Raw genomic sequence first — 21,100 nt, forward strand, 5'->3', positions numbered from 1 at the left:
CTGTTCTCTAGGCAAGCATTTCCAAGAGCTAGGGATGTCTGTTTTCTCTTTCTTCTGTGTGACATTATATGCACAGCACAGCCCACATGTGGCAAGGGCTCCTGCTTTGGACCTATTGCCGGTGTGCACATAAACCCCTGCTCCATGCTGGCGATGAGATGATCTATCAAGCTGGACTGAAGGCTCCAAAACTCTCATCTGTGAAGCACCGAATACAAATCCCTGGCTTTGCTATCCCTCTGGGATGGTAAAACAGCTATTTGGAGAGACCATGAAAGGTTCGCAGCTGCGATGCTGGGTCATGGACTGGAGGCAGTAGCCACAGCACTGTGTGTGGGAATGGGGTTGGAAGGTAGGGAGGGGGTGGGGGACGCAGGCTTTGAAAACTAGAAAGTCTTGCTTTTGGAGCTCTTTAGAAGTTGAAAGCTATCTCTGACTTCTTAGTAAACAACCCATCTTGCTTCCTAACCACAAAGAAATGAGATACACACTGTCACATATAAACGTTTTGGAAGTCCTCTCTCTTATACAGGCCATTTTTAATGGACACGAATAATGGAAATTCATTCTAATTGCCAGAGCCAACTACAGAACAGTCCTTAGAAAGCCAAGCCCTGTACTCTGGCTTCAGGTAGAGTCAAAAGACCTTGTAGAGTCAGAAATATTGCTGAGTGTAGAGGGAAGACAAGCAGAAATTCATTCATTCATTCATTCATTCATTCATTCATTCATTCAACAATAGAGAATACTAGGCTGTTTGCCAGATATCATGTTGCCTTTGATGATTCAAAATTCCACATCATTGTCTGCAAGATTCTAGAGGAAGAACCAGCTAGAAAGAGCTAAGACTGTGGCCAGTATGTGCTGGGGTTCTAGGATGGTGATTCTAACTGCTGCTAAGAAGCTTCTGACCATTTGGAGGAGTCAAAAGACAGGGGAGTGGTTTGAAAAGATGAACTAGAGTTCCTTGGGAAGTGTAGTGTTCCCTGCTTGAGACCATAGGAGGCACATAGGCTTGTGAAAACCTAGAATCTTCTATGAACATTGGAGGACAATGAGCAGAGAAGTCCTGGGGCAAGTTGAGAGGAAGAGTGTGGAGAAACCATGAGAAGATAGGGAAATCGAGGCAGGGAGCTCTGGTAGCTGAGGTTGGGAAATCCGAAGGTTAGTTCGTATCCGAAGCCCTCTCCAGAGTGCAACAACTGTCGTCGTTTATGTTTAACTCACTCAACGTTGCCAAGAGTTTAATTTAGATTAATTGGCTGACAGCCTATAAAGTCAGGGATTGTCTGCTCAAGGTCACCCAGCTAGTACATGGAAGAGTTGCCTTAGGCACACATGAATTATGCATCTAAAACCATGCTCTAAACTTTAAGCCCTTACAGCACAGCAGAAGATGTGCAGAGGGGGTCTTCCATAGCCTCAAATTTCTGTGGTTCCCAGTTCCCAGCATACAGCTTAGGTCTGGGTTTTACTGCCTTCTCCACAGTGTGCTTTTTTCACTCTTGCAGTTGCTGCTGCTGTTATCACTCTCACCGTTCTCGAGCTGTTTCCCAGTGAGCTTTTAGTTGTGTGACCTGAGGATGCCATGTGTCAGTCTTACCTAAGAAGCTCTTCCCCCAACCCACTGTCACCACTGTCTCCCACTGTGCTTCTAGTGGCTTGTGTTTGAAGATACCAGAATACACTATGAAACCTGTGGGCTAAGTTAGTTCTGGGCTGTAATAGCAAAAAAGCAATAGGCAGAATCATATGTTGTCTCAGTATAAGTAATGAGGTGTGTCCGGTCTTGGATCTGCCCACAAGACCTGGTACCTCAGGACCATGTACTGAAACTGGGGGGTGTTGTCAGAGGAGAGCCCCAGCTACATGAGAGGAATCTTGTGCCAGGTTCAGCCTCTCTCCCAGGCTGACTGGAAGCTGAGGCCTAGTCTCTATAGAGCATACTAAAATTAGGAGGATTAGCAAGGTTGAGAACAAATGTGGCCTAGCCTGACACAGTGTCACATGTCACATATCTAACAGGCCCTTTACCTCACGCTTTGTCAACACTCCTTTATGCCACAGGGAAGTTGTAAAGAGAAAACAGAGGCAGAGGGAAGTTAAATAACTTTTCCCACAGTACACAGATAGGGCATAAGGTGAAGAGATGACCTCCAGACCTGCAGCTCCAGTTTTGTCTCGAAGTCTCACTGGAGGCTGGGGTCCAGCATCTCCCCTTGGGTGTTCCCCACAAGATGAATGTCCAATGGTTCCTGTTGTCAGCCTGGTCAGAGTCTCTGGGGTTTCAGGCCCAGTGGAGGCATGGGCTCTTTAACTCATGGAAATGACAGTCTGAGTTCCCTAAAGAGTGTCCTGCCTCTCTCAGGCTTTAAGAATTTGGACAACCTATCTAATTCCTGAAGCTTCAATCTGTCTACGCACAGCACAGGCTATTCTTGTTACTCACTCTGGATTCTTGTATATTTCAATGGGGTCACGGGGGTGGGGGTGATCTGTAATGTAAATATCTCTGCTGACTGGCACCAGGCCTTACCCTAGCACTCTCAGGGCATGCATGCCCTGTAGCCTCAGTGTAGTACGGGCTTCACAGCGTTGTTCAGTGGCTTGTGGAACACCCTTGGAAGATCAGAACTTCATCATTAGGCAGGCTGGTGGGTTTTCACTGCCTCTCTCTCTTTCGCTCTCCCCGTCTTCTTTCTCCCTCTTCTCCTCTTTCCTCTCTCTCTTCTCTCTCCCTTTCTTTCCGCCACATTTTTCATTCTCTCTCTTCAGAGGATGGACTTTGTGAGACGGAAGATGCCCAGATACACACTACTGCACCCATCACTCAATCCTGCCTAGTGCTCCCAGGACGTGATGACTTAAAACTATTGCTTTGCTTGAATCTCCCTAAGTCTTGTTCCCCTTTTTATCTTTTTTTTTTATTTTTTATTTTTTTTATTTTATTTTATTTTTTTTTTATTATCTTGAGTATTTCTTATATACATTTCAAGTGTTATTCCCTTTCCCGGTTTCCGGACAGACATCACCCTCCCCCCTCCCCTTCCTTGTGGGTGTTCCCCTCCCAAACCTCCCCCCATTGCCACCCTCCCCGCATAGTCTAGTTCACTGGGGGTTCAGTCTTAGCAGGACCCAGGGCTTCCCCTTCCACTGGTGCTCTTACTAGGATATTCATTGCTACCTATGGGGACAGAGTCCAGGGTCAGTCCATGTATAGTCTTTAGGTAGTGGCTTAGTCCCTGGAAGCTCTGGTTGCTTGACATTGTTGTACTTTTGGGGTCTCGAGCACCTTCAAGCTCTTCCAGTTCTTTCTCTGATTCCTTCAACGGGGGACCTATTCTCAGTTCAGTGGTTTGCTGCTGGCATTCGCCTCTGTATTTGCTGTATTCTGGCTGTGTCTCTCAGGAGCGATCTACATCCGGCTCCTGTCGGTCTGCACTTCTTTGCTTCATCCATCTTGTCTAATTGGGTGGCTGTATATGTATGGGCCACCTGTGGGGCAGGCTCTGAATGGGTGTTCCTTCAGTCTCTGTTTTAATCTTTGCCTCTCCCTTCCCTGCCAAGGGTATTCTTTTTCCTCATTTAAAGAAGGAGTGAAGCATTCACATTTTGATCATCCGTCTTGAGTTTCCTTTGTTCTAGGGATCTAGGGTAATTCAAGCATTTGGGCTAATAGCCACTTATCAATGAGTGCATACCATGTATGTCTTTCTGTGAGTGGGTTAGCTCACTCAGGATGATATTTTCCAGTTCCAACCATTTGCCTACGAATTTCATAAACTCGTTGTTTTTGATAGCTGAGTAATATTCCATTGTGTAGATGTACCACATTTTCTGTATCCATTCCCCTTTTTATCTTTTATTTGCCTATATTCTATGATTCTGGGTCTCTGACCTGAGAAGGCTCATGATTGTAGCTTAGGGAAGTGTTGAGAAAACCATGTCTTGAGGGTTTATTTAGAGAAAAACAGCAAAAAGCCCAGAGGGAGCACGTGTAATGTTGATTGGTGGTTGAGTTCTAAAGAAAGGAAGCAGCAACAGCCAGCAGCTCTAACTCCAACTTTGACAGAGCTGCTCGTTCTCCAGAAGGAGAGAAGATTCTGAACCTCTCTGTGTAAGGTCCTCTGACTTAAAGTTTTCTCAGGGCTGGTTTGGGAGATGGTAAAGGGAAGGTTCTGTAGTCATGAGGACCTAATTTAGCATCCCATGTAGTAGTGTTTAGTGTATGGGAGGGGGATAAAGAGTGTGTGTACAGAGAATTCATCTGTAATCTCAGAGCTGGGGAGATGTTTTCAGGAGGACTTGCTCTCCAGCTACTTTAGTTAATTGGTGAGCTTCAGTGAGAGACACCCCTCACTGAATAATAAGATAGAGGGTGATCCATGAAGATACTGGACATTTTCCTTCAGCCTACACACACACACACACACACACACACACACACACACACACACACACACACACGCACACACAAAATTACTCTATGCATTCAACTTAAATTTTAAAGCCAGTGTACAGTAGTCAATATTGCTAGTAAAGATGCATGTGGCAGGTGTAGGGATGTCTACATTGTTATTTTTGACATGGAATGAGTCTCATAAATGCAAGAGATGTTGGCCCAAGTAGTAGGTCCATAGATTGAAGAGGCAATAGGAGATTGTTTGAGCAAAAAAGACCCACGCCCATCTCTGAAGTGTCCTGAGAAAGTGTGAGGCAGGATTCCACAGGGGCAGCTACCTGATTCCCATAGAAGGCTAGCAGTATCTGTGGGTGAAGGTATAGCCAGAAACTCCAAAGGGGGTGTATGGATGGGACAATTCAGGGTCAGGGGTACCAAACTGTATTCATGGATGTACTTTTATATTGCTGTGATAAAACACCATGGTCAGGCAACTTATAGTGGAAGGAGTTCACTTGGGTTTATGGCTCCAGATGGGTAAGAGTCCTTTATGGCAAGGAGGCATGGAAGCAAGCACGGCAGTGGGGCAGGAGGCTGAGACATGATCAGACCCTTAACTCTAGGCATGAAGCAGAGAGAGAGAGAGAGTCAACTGGAAGTGGAGCAAGGCTAGAATGTCTCTCAGCCACCACCCGTGTCACACTTCCTTCAGCAAGGCGTCCTCACCTCTTCACACAGTGTGGCTAAGACTAACTGGGGGCCAAATGTTCAGATTCCCGAAACTGCGAGAGACACATCTCACTCAAATCAACACAGCCTGCTTGGATCAGGACGTTTTTGTTGGACATGCTGAATCTCCATTGCTATGCTGATTTGTAATGTCCTGACATTTATGAGGCGCCAGACTCCACAGTGCGTGTGTAGTATCAATATCTTCTTTAACGCTGACTACAATTTCTAAAGTACGTTGGTGCTGTTCCCATTTTGTATATGTAAACATAAGGTAGGTACACCTGAAGGTCCAAGCTAGTTCAATCTGCTATAAGAAGCTTGAACTGTGTTTTCTTTTTCAATATCAGACTCAGGGGCTTTCCATTTTTAGGAATTATCTTGACTAGTGATTGGTGTAGAAGGGCCAAGTCTGTTGTGAACGGCACCATCCCTAGGCAGGTGGGCCTGTGCAGGGTCTTTTAAAAGGCTAGCAGAAAGCAATCCAGTAAGCAACATGTCCCAGCATCCAGGTACCTATCTACCACAGAAGTATAAGGTGAAAGAAACCCATGGTGATGTTGCTTTGGTCATGGTCTTTATCACAAAACCTAAAAGCAAATAAGAGCAGTTGTGGGGCCCTTGAAAACCTCTAATTCACAGCATCTGCTGGTGTTGTTTGCTAGAGAGACCACAACCAATCAATTCTTAGAGCCCTCTACTTGAACAGGGCTCTGCCCATGCCCATGCTTTGAGCTGTTGGCTGTGAGATGCCGTGTTCAAGGAAGCAAGATCTTTCTGGTTAATCCATGGATGAGATTTTCATTTCAGGGACCTCAATGTCTCTGAAGGACTGCTGCCAATTGATAGTGAAATAAGCCACTTCTGATTTCATCCAAATCTTGGATGAGAAGTGGGGCTGCTGGATTATTTCATCAGAGCGTGCCAGAGAGAGATAGCATGGTTCAAAGGCGAGAGCATAGTTTTGCACATCAGCAAACTTTGGTTCAACTCTCATCCTTGGCTTTTTTTTTCTTTGATGGTGTTCCTGTGTAGCCCCGGCAGGCCTGGAACTTACTTTGTAGACTGGACTAGTCTCGAAAATTTGGCAACCCTTTTGCCTCTGTCTCCATGTGCTGACATTATGAGCGTGTGAGGTTATGCCTGGCTCCCATTCTCGAAACAGAGTGGCTATACCAGTGTCCTGGGGAACTTGCTGGCCTTCTCTGAGCTTTGACATCTCCAGATAGACAATGAAGGTAATATTATCAACCTTCTGAGACCGTACATAGAGGATTTAGATCAGCATATGAATTATGGGACTCCTTTTCTTTTCTGTTTTAGGTCCTTTCTCTTTGGGTCCCACCACCCTTTTGTTGTAAGGTAGGGAGGTGGATTCTAAAACTAGTCAAAGGGGCTGTTTTCTCTGGGTCATTCATGTGTGGCTTTCATGCTGGCCTGGTTCCATCAGACACTGAATTTTGTTTTTTTTTATCACCTCAAGGCTGGCCATTGTGACATTGTACATGTTGACCTATAGCTGAACACACTTTGGATTCAGGAGTGCTCAGATTTCAGCACTCACACAAGTCCATGCTGAAGATGGAGTGACTGTGTGCTTCCGGTTGGATAGCCTACCTCTGCTTGGGTCTAGAGGGACAGTGTCATCCAGGGAGCAGTTCCCAGGGCAGTATTATTTCCTCCTAGAAAGTCTTTGACTGATAACCCACTGGTCATTTGTTCATCTGTCTTCAAGCATATCTTCAACAATGGCCATCCTTCCATAGATCCTTACCAGGGTCCTGAAATCAGAACTAACCCATGCCCACTTTGCTGAGGACAGGTGGCCACTGAAGTCCTGTGAAGACTGTGGGTGCCTGGGCCTTTTGTCCCCATTCAAATTCAAATGCTAGCTCAATGTTAAAACTGAGTCAAGAAGACATAGTAAGCAAAGGAAACCAGTATAGAATGGCTTAGGCTGGGGTCTCTATGGCGAATGTGTTCAAATGGTATTTATGTGTATGTGTATATGTGCATGTGTGTGTATGTATGAATGTATTTGTGTGTGTAGGTCTGCATATGCACATGTATACATAGTTAGTACATTTCTGTAGTATCAACAGGAAAAAATGGAATGCCGCTGCTTTTCTAGTTTATTTTAGTGAGTTAGATTTAACAACAAAGCAACAACGATAGCTACCATTTATTGAGAATCCACTGTGCATTAAGCACTGTGCTAAATCCTTGTCTTGTTTAGCACATCTTGTCCTGATACTGTATTTCTAAGATAGTTCTAATTATTATCGAATCCGCCTTTCAGGTGAGTAGCCACAGCCAAAGTTCAACACTTGCCCATGGCCCCTTCTGCTTTAGGGCTGAAGTTTGAATTGATGCTAACTCCCGAGTCAGTGCTTGTCCCTGGCAATGGATTTGCTCACTTCCTGAACCTTGTCAAGGGTTAACTGTTGCCTTGAGCCAGAAGAACTGGCAGATTCCTGGCAGAGTCGACAGCCATGCCCTCGCAGGCTTGGCAAGGATTCTTCGTTCCTTTTACTGGCAGGGCTTAGAAAGACAGACATTTGTGACACGCAGGGAAGAGTCCAGTGTATGTAGACCCAGTCAAGGGATTTCCACAGTTACTAACAACTGGATGGTGGCCTACAGGGCCCCACCTGCACTTGGAGAAAAAGGCGGTGGCTGAGTGACGTTTCCATCATCTCCACATAAGAGTTTGACAGTGTTAGGTGAGGTGGGGGAACTGGCATAGAGGCTGTGGCTGTGCGTGTGTCTGAATGCATGGCTCTGACATCTGCAGCCCTGACCAACGCAGGCTGTACCAGTGTGGTCATTGGTTTCAGAGCTGCCAAATGCTTTTTCTTAAAGGCATTGGCTGCTCACCCATTTTCTGCTGCTGTGTTTTGAGCAAGTGTTTCCCAAAACTATTTCCTAATAGCACCAAGGGGTTGGGAGAGGAAAGAAAAGAAAACAGATACGGATTGTAGAATGTGCTAGGGAGGAAAGAGGAACACAGAAAATAAAACCACCACCGTTACTACCGCTACCACCAGGCTCACCAGTTGAGGCTCTCAGACCTTCATAATTGATCTCAGCAAGGCGTTCCTTTTTATTTTTTTAAGGGATTAGTTATTTTGATTAATTTTTTGAGACATGTTCTCATAGCCCAGGCTACCTTTGACGTTCACCATGTATCAGAATGACTCTGAGCTCCTAGTTCCACCTCTCGCGTGCTGGGATTAATGTTTACACCACTGTCCCCAGCTTGTAGTCAAAGTTTCTGAGATGGTGACATTTCTCTGGCAAAAGTGACCTTTGTGTTTATTTGGTTGAAGGACTCTTCAGGTTCACTGGAAGAAGTCTGGGGTAAACAAAGGTACACGAAATGGGTGTTTTAAGAAGATTCGCTCACAGGTGCCAGCTGTGAAGGTGCCAATGACCTGTGTGCTCTTCATGGTGACAGATTTCCTCTGACTATTCAGCTTAGACATGCTGAGGGTTCTTATCCTCTGTGATAGATTGGCTCTGGGCCATAAGAAGTACAGTCCCAATCAAATCTAAATAGCTACCCTCAGCCTCCTCTTAAGATTAGAGTTTTGAAGCTAGGCCAGCTTTACTCAGCCCCCACTGATCTCCTACAAACTTCCATTCTTTTTGTGTTTTCTCTAAGACTAATGTACTTTCATATTGCAGATATTAAAAATTTTTATTTCATTTTCTGTTAACAGACAGTGAGCTTGTGTTAGCTCAGTTGGTGGGGTGTTGGTGGTGCATGTACAAAGAGCTAAGTTTGAGTTCTGGAAGGACATAAGCTGGGTGCCGTGGCACATGCCAGGAATCCTAGTGCTCAAGAAGTAGAGGCAGGGCGATTACAAGTTCAATGTCCTCCTTGACTACAGAGTGAGTTTGAGGCCAGCCTGGGTTACATGAAACACTATCTAAAAAAACCAAAAGACAACACAACCAGTTTGGGAATATGGGTATGTAGAATACATAGCATATATGGAAATTTCATTATTTCTATAAAATAAACATAACATATAGTTGTATAATTTAAAATCTATCACATCTACACACACACATATCCATCCGTCTGTCTGTCTGTCTGTCTGTCTGTCTGTCTGTCTGTATCTATCTATCTATCTATCTATCTATCTATCTATCTATCTATCTATCTATCTATCTATCTATCTATGCCCTTTCCTGAGAGAGTAGTGATGTAGTGATGCTCTGTATTTTTGTCACTTAAGTGTATCTCTGTATCACTGTATTTGTAATTAGGATATAGACTTATATTTCTGATGAAGAAAACACAAGTTCTGACATATACACACCTTGCACATACACTTTGTATGTAGGTACATGAAGGACTGTATGATTAAAGGTTTTCTCTTCAGTTAGCATCCATTTTTGAGACTTCTGGGACAGGTAGACCTACCTGTCAGTCCTAGCAGAACTGGGCCCCTGGTGAGATATGGAAAACATTTACAGACCTGAGGAAGCACTCCCTAACCCTGGACTGGGAGGGATTGAACCCCATGAGAGAGTGCTCCCTAACCCTGGACTGGGAGGGATTGAACCCCATGAGGGAGTGCTCCCTAACCCTGGACTGGGAGGTGTTGAGTCCCCTGAGGGAGTGCTCCCTAACCCTGGACTGGGAGGTGTTGAGCCCCCTGAGGGAGTGCTCCCTAACCCTGGACTGGGAGCTGTTGAGCCCCCTGAGGGAGTGCTCCCTAACCCTGGACTGGGAGGCATCAAGAGTGCTCTTTCTAAACCAGCTGCTCTCTTTTCATGCTCCTTTGACCTCCACTGAATTACCACTTTCTTCTTCTTCTTCTTCTTCTTCTTCTTCTTCTTCTTCTTCTTCTTCTTCTTCTTCTTCTTCTTCTTCTTCTTCCTTCTTCTCCTCCTCCTCCTCCTCCTCCTCCTCCTCTTCCTCCTCCTCCTCCTTCTTCTTCTTCTTCATTTTTTTCCTTGTGATTTTTCAACACAGACTCTCAAAATTTCTAATCAGATGAAAATTTTGGTGTGCAGTTCAAGAGAAATTCAGTCCGTATGTTTCAGATTCATTTACAGTTAAATCATCAGAAGTAGTTTTGCAATCATAGCTTAGCAGCCAGGAGCCTTTTGACATGACCCGAAATCAAGATGCGCTGGGTCAAAGGAGCCAGCCACCTTGGATGCCCCTGGAGGGCCAGTTGGCACCTACAGAGGCAGCACCAGCAGGGGGAAAGCAGGGAGGTGGGGCTTGGAAGGTACTCAAGTGTCATTTATGTGGAGTGGACTCTGGATTGCTGTCCTGTGCTCTGTGTCTCCATGCATAAGCTAGAGTATGAGTCACTCTAACTGGCCTTTCTGCTTAACTCCCTCATCTGGAAGATGAGAATGCCAGTAAATAGACTATCTAAAGAAAGAAGAATGCAGACGAGGGAGAGCTCTCTCTTACTGTTTGAATTATTTCTGGTTTGGTGAAAAAGTGTCAACCACGGAGCTAGGCTTGGTGGTGAACACCTGCAATCTGAACACTTAGAGGGCTGAACTGGGAGCACTGAGCGTTCAAGACAAGCCTAGGCCTTATAGCAGGACCCTGCCCCGAAAAGGATGGGAGCCCTGGGGATATAGCTCAGTGATAGAGCACCTGCCTAGCATGCACAAGGCCTAGGTTCAAGACCCAACACCGAAAAAATAAAAACTTAAGGAAAATAAAATTGTATGTGTTGAAGTAGGAGTAACACCCATCACCCGTGGTTTTGTTTTGGATACTTTCAATTATCTTTACTCAATCGATGTCCAAAAACATTAAATAGAAAGTTCAGGAGGTCAAGCTATCATTCTTAGGTCTTACTTAACTTCGATTATATTTATTGATATGTTTGTTCATTTTATTAGCTGTTGTTAATATGACTACTTTGTAAGCTAAAGTTTGTCATGTATCTCCATATATATGTATGTGTATGTGCATGTGTATACATGTGTGCATGTATATATGTATATGAGTATATGTATAATTAAAATATATTAGGCATAGGCCCCACCCTGCAGTTTGAAGCAACCATTGGGGATCTGGGAATGTCACGTATCCTGGTGTGAAGACTATTACAGTCAGGACATTGTGTACCAGGGGTTGTGCTAGGCAATTCTCACAGTCTCAGAAGGACCCTGTCACAGTCCCCCTCCCTTTCTTCATCCCTTGTTAATGTCTGACATGCTTTGCACAATTCTTTTCCTCTCCCCTTCCCAGGGCCTCTGAGGCTCCTCTGATCTCTTTCTACACTCCCTCTGGTCAGGTGCATTCTTTATATTAGGGTTACCAGTCCTTTGTTGCATTTCTGGCCCCCACATTGGCCCTAAACTTTGGTTCACTATCCACAGTCACACAGAAGCTGCCTAGGGCCTCTTCTCTGAAAACCCATCAGTCACCTAGTACTCCCACCTCCTGTTTCCAGAGAATGCCCCTTTCTGCTTTAGTCCTTGTCATAGCTAATGGGCGCTACCCATCTGGCCATATGTGCCAGGACACTCATCTTGATGACTCTCTCTCTATTTCTTGAATACTTCACTAGGTCTGTTGAGTTTTTGACTTCAAACTTTCCAACCTTGCCCCCTCCTCTCCATTTCCCACAGCTCAGCATTAGGGTTTCAATAATGCTTTTGGTATCATAGGCAATGACTCTCACCTCTGCCCTCCCAGGATGACTGTCAACATGAATCTCACAAGAGCTCTAGAGACCAGGCTGCGATCGTCCCCTTCCTCTGGCTGAAATCATCTATGGAATCACCAAGAAACACTTGGCCATCCCTTACCTGCCACCACCTGCCCCAAGCTACCAAAGCAGCTTCATCCTTTTACTTTATCTCCATCCATCAGTGAAAAGACCCTGGAATTTTGATGCTATGAGAGCCTGGGAAGTCCAGAAGCCACCTCCAAATGGTTGTTCTGGAGTGATGTGTACACTGTTTCATTAATTCACGGTGTTGAAGACATAAAGGCACAGTGGTACCCTTCTGTGATACCCCCACATCTGCTTCTGAGGAATGTATTAAGAAACGTAACAAACCTAGCTTCTGCAATAGGCCATCTGTGCCTGGCCTTACCGGCCATGTAAGTTCAAGGACACATTGGAACAGACACATTCGGGATAGTTTTGAAGGGCAGAAAGCCAGCTTGGGGTATGCAAGGTAGGGTTTGTGTGTGTGGTCACGTGAGCTCTTGTGTGTGTGTGTGTGTGTGTGTGTGTGTGTGTATTTGTGAATATGGAGGGCAGAGGTCAGCCTTGGTGTCATTCTTTTCAAACTACACACATTGTTTTTGTTTTTGTTTTTTTGAGACATGATCTCTTACTGGGACCCAGGGCTCACAATTAGGTCAGCCTGGCTGGCCACTAAGCTTCAGTGATCTGCATATCTCTGCTGTCCCAGTGCTGGACTCCCATGTACACCACTAGGGCAAATGCTTTGCTCACTGAACAGTCTCCTTGGTTCCCAATACAGACAGATTGTTCTTTAAAACCTGCTCAGCCCTCCCTCACCATGACTTTGACAGCTATAGCTACACCTGAGTCCCAGTTAATTTTGTGGCAGGTCTCAGGGTAGCTGGGGATTTCTCTCAGGAGGTTGATCCACAGAAGTATATAACAGATCCTTCAACATTTTGACATGAAGAAGAGAGGGACAAAGCATGGCTAAGTACTTTCAATTAGCCTAGCTCCTTGTCAGAGACATCCAATTGTAATGGGAATTCAGTTGTTCTCATACAAAATGATGGGACTTCTTTTTTTTTTTTTCCGGAGCTGGGGATCGAACCCAGGGCCTTGCGCTTGCTAGGCAAGCGCTCTACCACTGAGCTAAATCCCCAACCCCTAATGATGGGACTTCTTGAACAGTCCCATGAATGGTGTGTAATTAGGGCCTCTGAACACCAGAAAGCTCTTTGTAGTTCCTTCTGAGAGGAACACCCAAGCACATTGTTAGGCCAATGAAAACCAAGCTTTGTGAGAAAGAAGACCCTGGGGAAAAAATAATTTGAATATCTGCTGCAAGTCAGTGGACATTAGGTTAAACTGTCTGTGCAAGCTGCAGAGGGATCAGAAGAAAGGGTAATAAACTTGATCTGGGTTGGGACTGAGGGAATTTATTTAGAGTAGATTTCAGATTGTGAAAAGGTGTTTCTGGTCAACGAAGAGAGGAAAGCAGTAATATATGTAATCATGTTTAAAAACTTATCAATAGGTTCAGTATGACTGTGGCTACTGGGAGGAGTGAATGGTAATAAGACTCAAGAGAGCCCTAGAAAGACTAGCAGGCGTGGGGGCTGACATGTATGGAAGCAGCTTTACACTGAGAAAGGCTCTGACCAAGAGGAGATGCCTTTCCTGTCACAGACCCACGTTGGCGTGAACCTAGACTCTGTGCCCTTCCATTTTCTGTTTCCTCCCTGACAGACGTAAGTGAATGAATCTCTGATCTGGGAACTGTCTGAGAACACACAATACCGACAGAAAGCTGGGAATTTCAAAAAGAGACATGCCCAGGCAGGGACCCAGCTCCTGAGGGTTGGGTGGACAGCAGGGCTGACAGGAAGCCAGCTCAGACCTCTCTTTGCACTGCTTCTCCTCTGGGGGGGAATTGGGGTGTGTGTCTTGTAGCAAATATTTGTCACCAGAGGGAAATCTTGGCTGGCCTCAGGATCGCAGATAATTAAGAGATATGATTTATCACTGATGATGTTTCCAGTCCTGGCCAGAGCGTGAGTAACTGTTTTCCAAGCTGCTTGGCCTTTTGCTCAGCCAGGCTGCTGGGGAGGCTGTGCTTGCATGCCACGGATCTTAGGGTGTTCGAATTGTGATATAGCAGGACCAGGGAGAGCCTTTGGTGCTTCCTATCAGAGGTCCCTGGTTAGCTAGTCCTATCTTGCAACAGGAAGATGGTCTGGTAAAATCAACAGAACCAGGCAGGCTTGGGAGGAGTTACTACATGTACAACAGTGGGCAACTTGCTTGGCTTAACTGAACTGCCCCAGTTTCCTAGTATTTGGAATTAGAGACATTTAAAATGAAGCAACGTTGAGCCCAGGGAACACTTAGTAATGCCTGCAAGAATTATTTGGTTGTCACAACTTTGAGAAGGCCACATAGCGGGAAATCGATCAGAGTTGCTGATGAGTACAACAGAGTGTCCCTGCCAGTCCTTGCCTCGTATGTCCCCAGGGCTGAGACTGCGAAATCCTGAGGCATAGTAATGACATAGATTAGTTGGGAATGTAAATAGCAGCACAGGGCCGTACTGCTCTTCTGGACATGAAGTGGCCCTGTGCTAATAATCATTACCGTGGTAGCTACTAAAGTCATTTAAAAAAACCACTTTAAGGCCACCACCAATCTGAGGTAGATTTGGAGGGAAAGGGCCACCTCGATGCAGAAGTACAAATTAGACCCCTCCCCCCTAAAGAGCATCTCTCTCCTCCCTCACATATTAGGGGCTAGATATTTGAGCTGTGGAATTGACTAGAAGACTAACTTGCATGTCTTTGTGGAGAGTTCATTCAGAGTATTATCCCACAAACAGATCACGATTGGTTTTATAAAACAGAATCCCTTAAGGAAAAGCACAATCAACTACATAGACAACTTGGTGAGAAGTGTGTGTATATAGTTACAGCAGTTCAAGGTGACTTTCCTGAGGCCTGTAGGGTGAGAAGTCAGCATCCTACCCTTTCTTAGTGATTCCCCTCTCTGTCCAGTGGATGACTGGAATCCTTTCCAGATGACTAGCTGGTGTTGGCCTGAGGAGAGTGGCCCTGGGCCAGGCCCTGAGGTGTAGAGCTGAGCATCCGCTCAGGGACCAACTCATCTTATGGACCTGCCCTGCAGCTGGCCATGGGGGTGTTTGCAGAAGGAAAGGAGAGATTGCTGATCAGTCCCCATGTGCCCATCCTGGATTGAAAGGAACCTGGCTAGATGCCTAGGGCAAGCGGTTGGCTCTTGTTTTCTCTGAAGCAACTGGATGGGGATATTTGTACTCCATCCCAAAGCCGTGGCAGCAGGTTCAGGGTTGCCTGCCACAGCAGAGGCAAAGCCAGCTACCAATTTAGAAGTGTGTCTGTAAATGAGAAAGTGAGAACACATACACACACACACACACACACACACACACACACACAGAGACAGAGACAGAGACAGAGAGACAGAGACAGAGAGACAGAGACAGAGAGACAGAGAGACAGAGAGACAGAGACAGAGAGACTATCATGGCTCTCTTTTTAATACCAGTCTCTAGGGTTCCCTCTTCAATGCTTCCAGCCATGACAGGATATACCCTTCAAGGATATGGAATTAATAGGATGAGTTGTTCACAGGACAAAAGAGATAAGCATAGGAGAGATCAGGTAGCTAGAACTACCTACATTTTATCACCAAGTCTCCCCTTGCCCCCTTCCCTGCCAACAAAAACGACAATCGTTTGGCCTCAGCATTCCCACAATTCTCATGCTCATGGTGGTGCGTGAATGCCCAGTGTGGACCTCTGTAGACAGTAGCAATAATACTACCTTTTGAATGTGTTTCTCTAAAGCTTTTGGGGTGCAGTTTTAGTTACTCAGTGTGTTAGTACTGGAGCTGTTAGGGCCATTTTTTTAATCATCAAGAAGGGAGCCTCACCTTTCTCCAGAGAAAGAGGATGGCTAGCTATGACAGTCAGCGCTCTTTCCCCAGTAACTCCTTTCTGCATCCACTGCTTCCATGCAGCAGAAAGCCCTTACCAGATGACGTGACCTGATCTTGGAGTTCCAAAGCTCAAGAAACTGAACTAGATGAATGTCTTTTGTAAACCTCTGAGACTCAGGCATTCTGTCTTGCACCAGAAAATAGATCAAGAGAGGGTTTAAAGAATATTTGAGAACCAGATATACAGGGGGTTATATACACTAGATATAGAAGAAAAGACATGTGGCCAGCAAGTGTCTTCTGGTTGGGATTGGGTGACTAAGACTACGGGTTAGGTGAAAGTTCTGGGATAGGAGTTTGAGAAGATATATGGGTTAGGAGCAGAGTTGGTGTAAAAGCAGGCTGAGAACATGAGGCTTTGCTTTGGGACCATTGCCAAAAAATTATCAGGTCTGAGATTTATGGGAGAGCCATCCCAGAAGCCCAAGAGAAAGTTTCCATGAAGAATTCAGGGTAGTCAGTGAATGAGGGGGCAAAGCTGAATTCTGGCTGTGAGTCTTTGCTCAGAGCATCTTGATAACACATTCTCCCACCTCTGCTGCACCAGTCCATGAACTAATGCAGCCTCAGAATCAGGAGGAACCTTAGAGTCAGTCTTCAAGGTCCAGCCCCACGGCCCCTCCAATGCCCTCTCACCATCACTTTGGATTTGCTGTGCAGCACACATTGGGCACCCCATGAGGCAGGGTGTTCTCTGCCATATCACGGTCCACTGGGGACAAAAACATTGACCTGTAGGCCGTGCCTGTCCTTTAGACTTCACTTAGTCAATCAAGTATCTGAACATTGAAAACAACACCAACATCTCAAAATCAGGTTCTCTACTCAAAAATAGACTCATCTGACTTATGAAGAAAGGGAAAACTCTGGGCACACTTGGCACCATGTGATTAAATCACGTGGACGGTGGGGGCCAAGCATCCTTCAGTGTTTTGCTGCTTCTGCCTCTACATTGAAGCTCCTGTTGTCTCATTTGTATAACTTGTCTAGCAACTATATTCTCTGGTGCTCATTTTGAACATGGGACTGTCACTGGGACATTTTGTTTGAAGCTTGAGCACTTACTACTATGTGGTCACAGCCTCTGATTGGCGTCTTGATTTTCTCATCTGTAAATCAGGAATCCTGACTCTTACCTCTTGGCATTGTTGCAAGGTCTAAGTATGGTAACATGACCACAGATCCAGCAGTGATGTGGAGGTGGGTGCTTCGGTATTCTGATTAGTCCTTACTCCACATGGGTCTGGATCTCAGTGTCTTTTCTCTGTGGTCTTCCTGACTTTGAAGGAGATGAGAGGGTTAGCAAAGCCTTACACGCTAGGCTCATGACCACATAACACTGTGTCCTCTGCATCTCCTCCTCTGCTGTGTGTGTATGTGTGTGTGTATGTGTGTGTGTGTGTGTGTGTGTGTGTGTGTGTGTGTGTGTGTGTGTGTGTGTGCTATTTCCTGTTCTCAACCCACTTGCCCCTTTCCAGTTGTCTTCCTACTCAGAATGTTGCCCATGTCCTAGTCTCAGCCTCTCTCGGCATACCTGCTAGTGTTGGTCCATACATTGTGGATGAGGTCTAGAAGCTGAAGACTTGTCAGCTTGAAGCCCTGCGTTCTCCTTTCCTGAAAGACCAAGAAATGCCATGGGAAAGAGCCTCTAGAGTCAGACAGATATGGTCCCATTCCCATCTTTGTCACTATCCATCTCTGGAACTAGGGGCAAGCTCTTTTCTGAGCCTCGATTTAGCTATACAGTGAAGCAATGACACCTCGCTATCAGGCTTAAGTATGAGAATTAAAGGAGTTGGTAAATTGGACGGATCACACATGCTTCCCTCATCTGTGTTCCCAGGAACCTTACTAGCTACGTGTTGTCAGGGTACCGGATAGTCTACTGAGCGCTAGGAGAGTGTCCTCAGTTCCCATCAGGAGCTGAGTGGCATCTTCTCTGGGTGCTTCTAGCAGGAGCTCAGTATCTTATTTCTGCACTGTGAAAGCTTTAGGTGAAACTTTGCCTCTGCTATAGGAGAGCAGGATAGCTCCGTGAAGGAGGATGATCGGCGATGCCGAGTTTACCTAAAAGCTTTTTTCCTGCACCAAGGGAGCAGGAATTCACTGTAGTAAGAGAGACTCACAGTCCTGTTCTGAGAACAATCATGGCTTCTTCAGAACCCTGGCTGCAGTCCAAAATCAGCTCCACCTTCCCTGCAAGCCAGTGAAGCAGGAAAGACACGCATGGCACAGCCTTGGACACGTCTGTACCTGGCAGAGCCTTCGGTGCTAACTTCTCAGTGACTGGCTGGAGCATCAGGGTGTCTGCCTGGAAATAGTCTCGTGGTAGACAAGGGCCAGAACTTTGAGAAGGCAAGGCCTCAGACTTTTAGGAAGTCCCTGCACAAAGACCAGTGTGTTCTGCAAAGTGTTTTGCATTTTAACATTTCTCTTTGATCAAAACCCATGTACTTGGGGCAGGGAGGCTGAGGATGTAGCTCAGTATTAGAGCACTTACTTAGCTTGCATAAGGCTCCTCCCCTCAAGTCCACAAAAAAAATGTAATAAAAAACAATTTGACTTTTTCTTTGACAGTTCTTTATTTCTCAACCCTGGGACTCAGAAAGAAGAACTGTGTGGGTTGGAACTCAGCACAGGGCCTGAGGACTTTGTGAGTTTGTGGCAAGAATGAAAAGGAGGTTGATTGTAGTCCTGACAGAACCTCAAATGTCAGCAGTGATTGTATGCCTATTCATAAAGATACTTTCAGTAACATAACGGGCTGTGTGCTTCCTCCATGGTAGTGGCAGGTGAATCTTTTCCTCCACATTGACAATTTTTCATTCATGCAATTGTCAGGGACGTGTAGTCATTTTGCAGATGAGAATACTCAAGACTTCAGGGTTACAAAACAGCCGAGGCTGACATCCAAGCCTCCACATGGTTAAGCATTGGATTATAGCTGGCTACAGCTGAGGCCCAGCCATTCCATGACAAGGGACAAAACCTAACGGTGGTATCTATTCTGAGGTTTGGAACCTGTACAGTCAACATGCTAGGAACTTTTCTCATTGGCTTGCCCAAACACCTGACAAAAGTAAGAAAGGTGCATTTTGGCTTGGGGCTTCAGGGGGCGTGGTCTATCATGACAGTGAAGATGGCAGTGGGAGTGTGCAACTGGGACTCCTCACATCTATAATGATCAGAAAACAGGGAACTGTACTCCTTTCCTCCTTTTGATTCAGTCTGGGACTCTGACCCAAGGGAGTATGCAGTCTACAATCAGGGTGTGTCATCTCTCCTCAGGTAAACTTCTCTGGAAACACCGTCACAAACATACACAGTATGTCTCCTAGGTGATTTCAAAGCTTGTCTAGTTGACAGTGAAGATCAGCTCTCACGACTGCACCACAGAATGATGTTTTAGACACTGATGGGTTACATGTAAACTACAGTGGTTTTACATAGCGATGGGTGGCCATCTTTGTGTAAGTCCTTTCTATGGTATACACAGAAGGAATGAGCCTAACATTTTGTTCTTTTTTTTTTTAAAGATTTTATTTATTTCATGTATGTGAGTACACTGTTGCTGTCTTCAGACACAGAAGAGGGCATCAGATCACTCGATAGATGGTTGTGAGCCACCATGTGGTTTCTGGGAATTGAACTCAGGACCTCTGGAAAAGCAGACGGTGCTCTTAACCACTGAGACATCTCTCCAGCCCAACAGTGCATTTCTAGGAACACTTCTCTGTCTCTACATGATATACAGCTCTAAGGAGATTTGTCCATTTGTATGGCATTGGGACTCTACTTACTCTATTTCTAAGCCCTGGGCAACAAGTTTGGGAATGCAGATCAAATTGCATTTGAGTTAAGGAATGAGAAATAAGACTCTAGTTTATTTCCTGCTTTAAGACTTAGGGTGAATCCTGTTTGCTGGGATCACAGAGCAGAGCTCTTAGACTGGCTCTAAGACCTTCACAATCCAGTGGTCAATCTATTCTTATTTCTCTTGTCTGTACTTCAAGTCCACATTCCAGCTGCATACAAAAGATGATTCTACCTTTAGAGTCCCTAGTTCAGACTTCTAGGCTTCTAGGTTTTCATGAATATTGTGATAGCCTGTCTTTATGTTTACTCTCTTAACCTCCTTCAACACACAGATACACATACATACAGACACATCACATACACACACACAGACACACACAGACACAGACACACACACAGACACACGCACACAGATACACACACACAGACACACACACACAACACACAGACACACAGACACACAGACACACATACATACAGACACATCACATACACACACACAGACACACACAGACACAGACACACACACAGACACACGCACACAGATACACACACACAGACACACACACACAACACACAGACACACAGACACACACAGACACAGACACACACACAGACACACGCACACAGATACACACACACAGACACAGACACACACACACAACACACAGACACACAGACACACACAGACACAGACACACACACAGACACACGCACACAGATACACACACACAGACACACACACACAACACACAGACACACAGACACACAGACACACACACACACACACACACACACACACACACACACACACACACACACACACAGCTCATCCAGGGCAGAGGTGAACTGAATCAATCACTCTTCACCTTGATCTCATCACAGAGTCAGCCACAGAGAACGCATACTTCATCTACAGAGAGAAAACTCAGAAACAAATGGTGAGAGCATCAATCCACAGGAATGAAGGAGGGCAGGACGGCAGGAGTCTGAATTAGGCTCCTTCCCAACGCTATGGCTAATCTTAAACCTAACCGAGGACCTTTTGTAGTAGCAGCTGAGCCCCGGTCCTTTCATAAATGATTTTGTGGGTTCAGTGGTTCAAGTTAGCTTAGGTGTGGCTGAATGCTTTGGAAAGATGCTGCCTATGCATGTGGTGTCTCAGTTTTTATTCCTTTCCCTACCGTTTATTGTCAAGGAGTCTAGATAAGGCCTCTACACATGGTGGTCAAGAAGCCCAGAAGCAAAAGAAAGCTGGCTCTCCAAGCCTTTGCCTGATTCTCATTTAACGATATCTTCTTGACCTAAACCAGTCTAATGGTTAACTGAGACCCAGGAAGTACAGAAGTATGTGCCATTTCTTAAGGGAAGAAACTGCAAATGTCACTGCAGCATTTGAGACAATTAATGACCATAATGGGTGTATGGTAGGTGACAC

General features: G+C 45.5%; 1 long non-coding RNA gene across 1 annotated transcript; it reads left to right on the forward strand.

The window, feature by feature from the left end:
• Positions 1-834: 834 nt before the first annotated feature.
• On the forward strand, positions 835-18,408 carry LOC120102882 (uncharacterized). The gene is made up of 3 exons (XR_005504779.2): positions 835-1,164; positions 11,817-12,304; positions 17,325-18,408. It is a non-coding gene; the product is annotated as an uncharacterized LOC120102882 (long non-coding RNA).
• Positions 18,409-21,100: the final 2,692 nt, after the last annotated feature.

This window comes from Rattus norvegicus, chromosome 5 (assembly GCF_036323735.1).
Source record: "Rattus norvegicus strain BN/NHsdMcwi chromosome 5, GRCr8, whole genome shotgun sequence".
In the NCBI taxonomy this organism is placed as follows: Eukaryota; Metazoa; Chordata; class Mammalia; order Rodentia; family Muridae; genus Rattus; species Rattus norvegicus.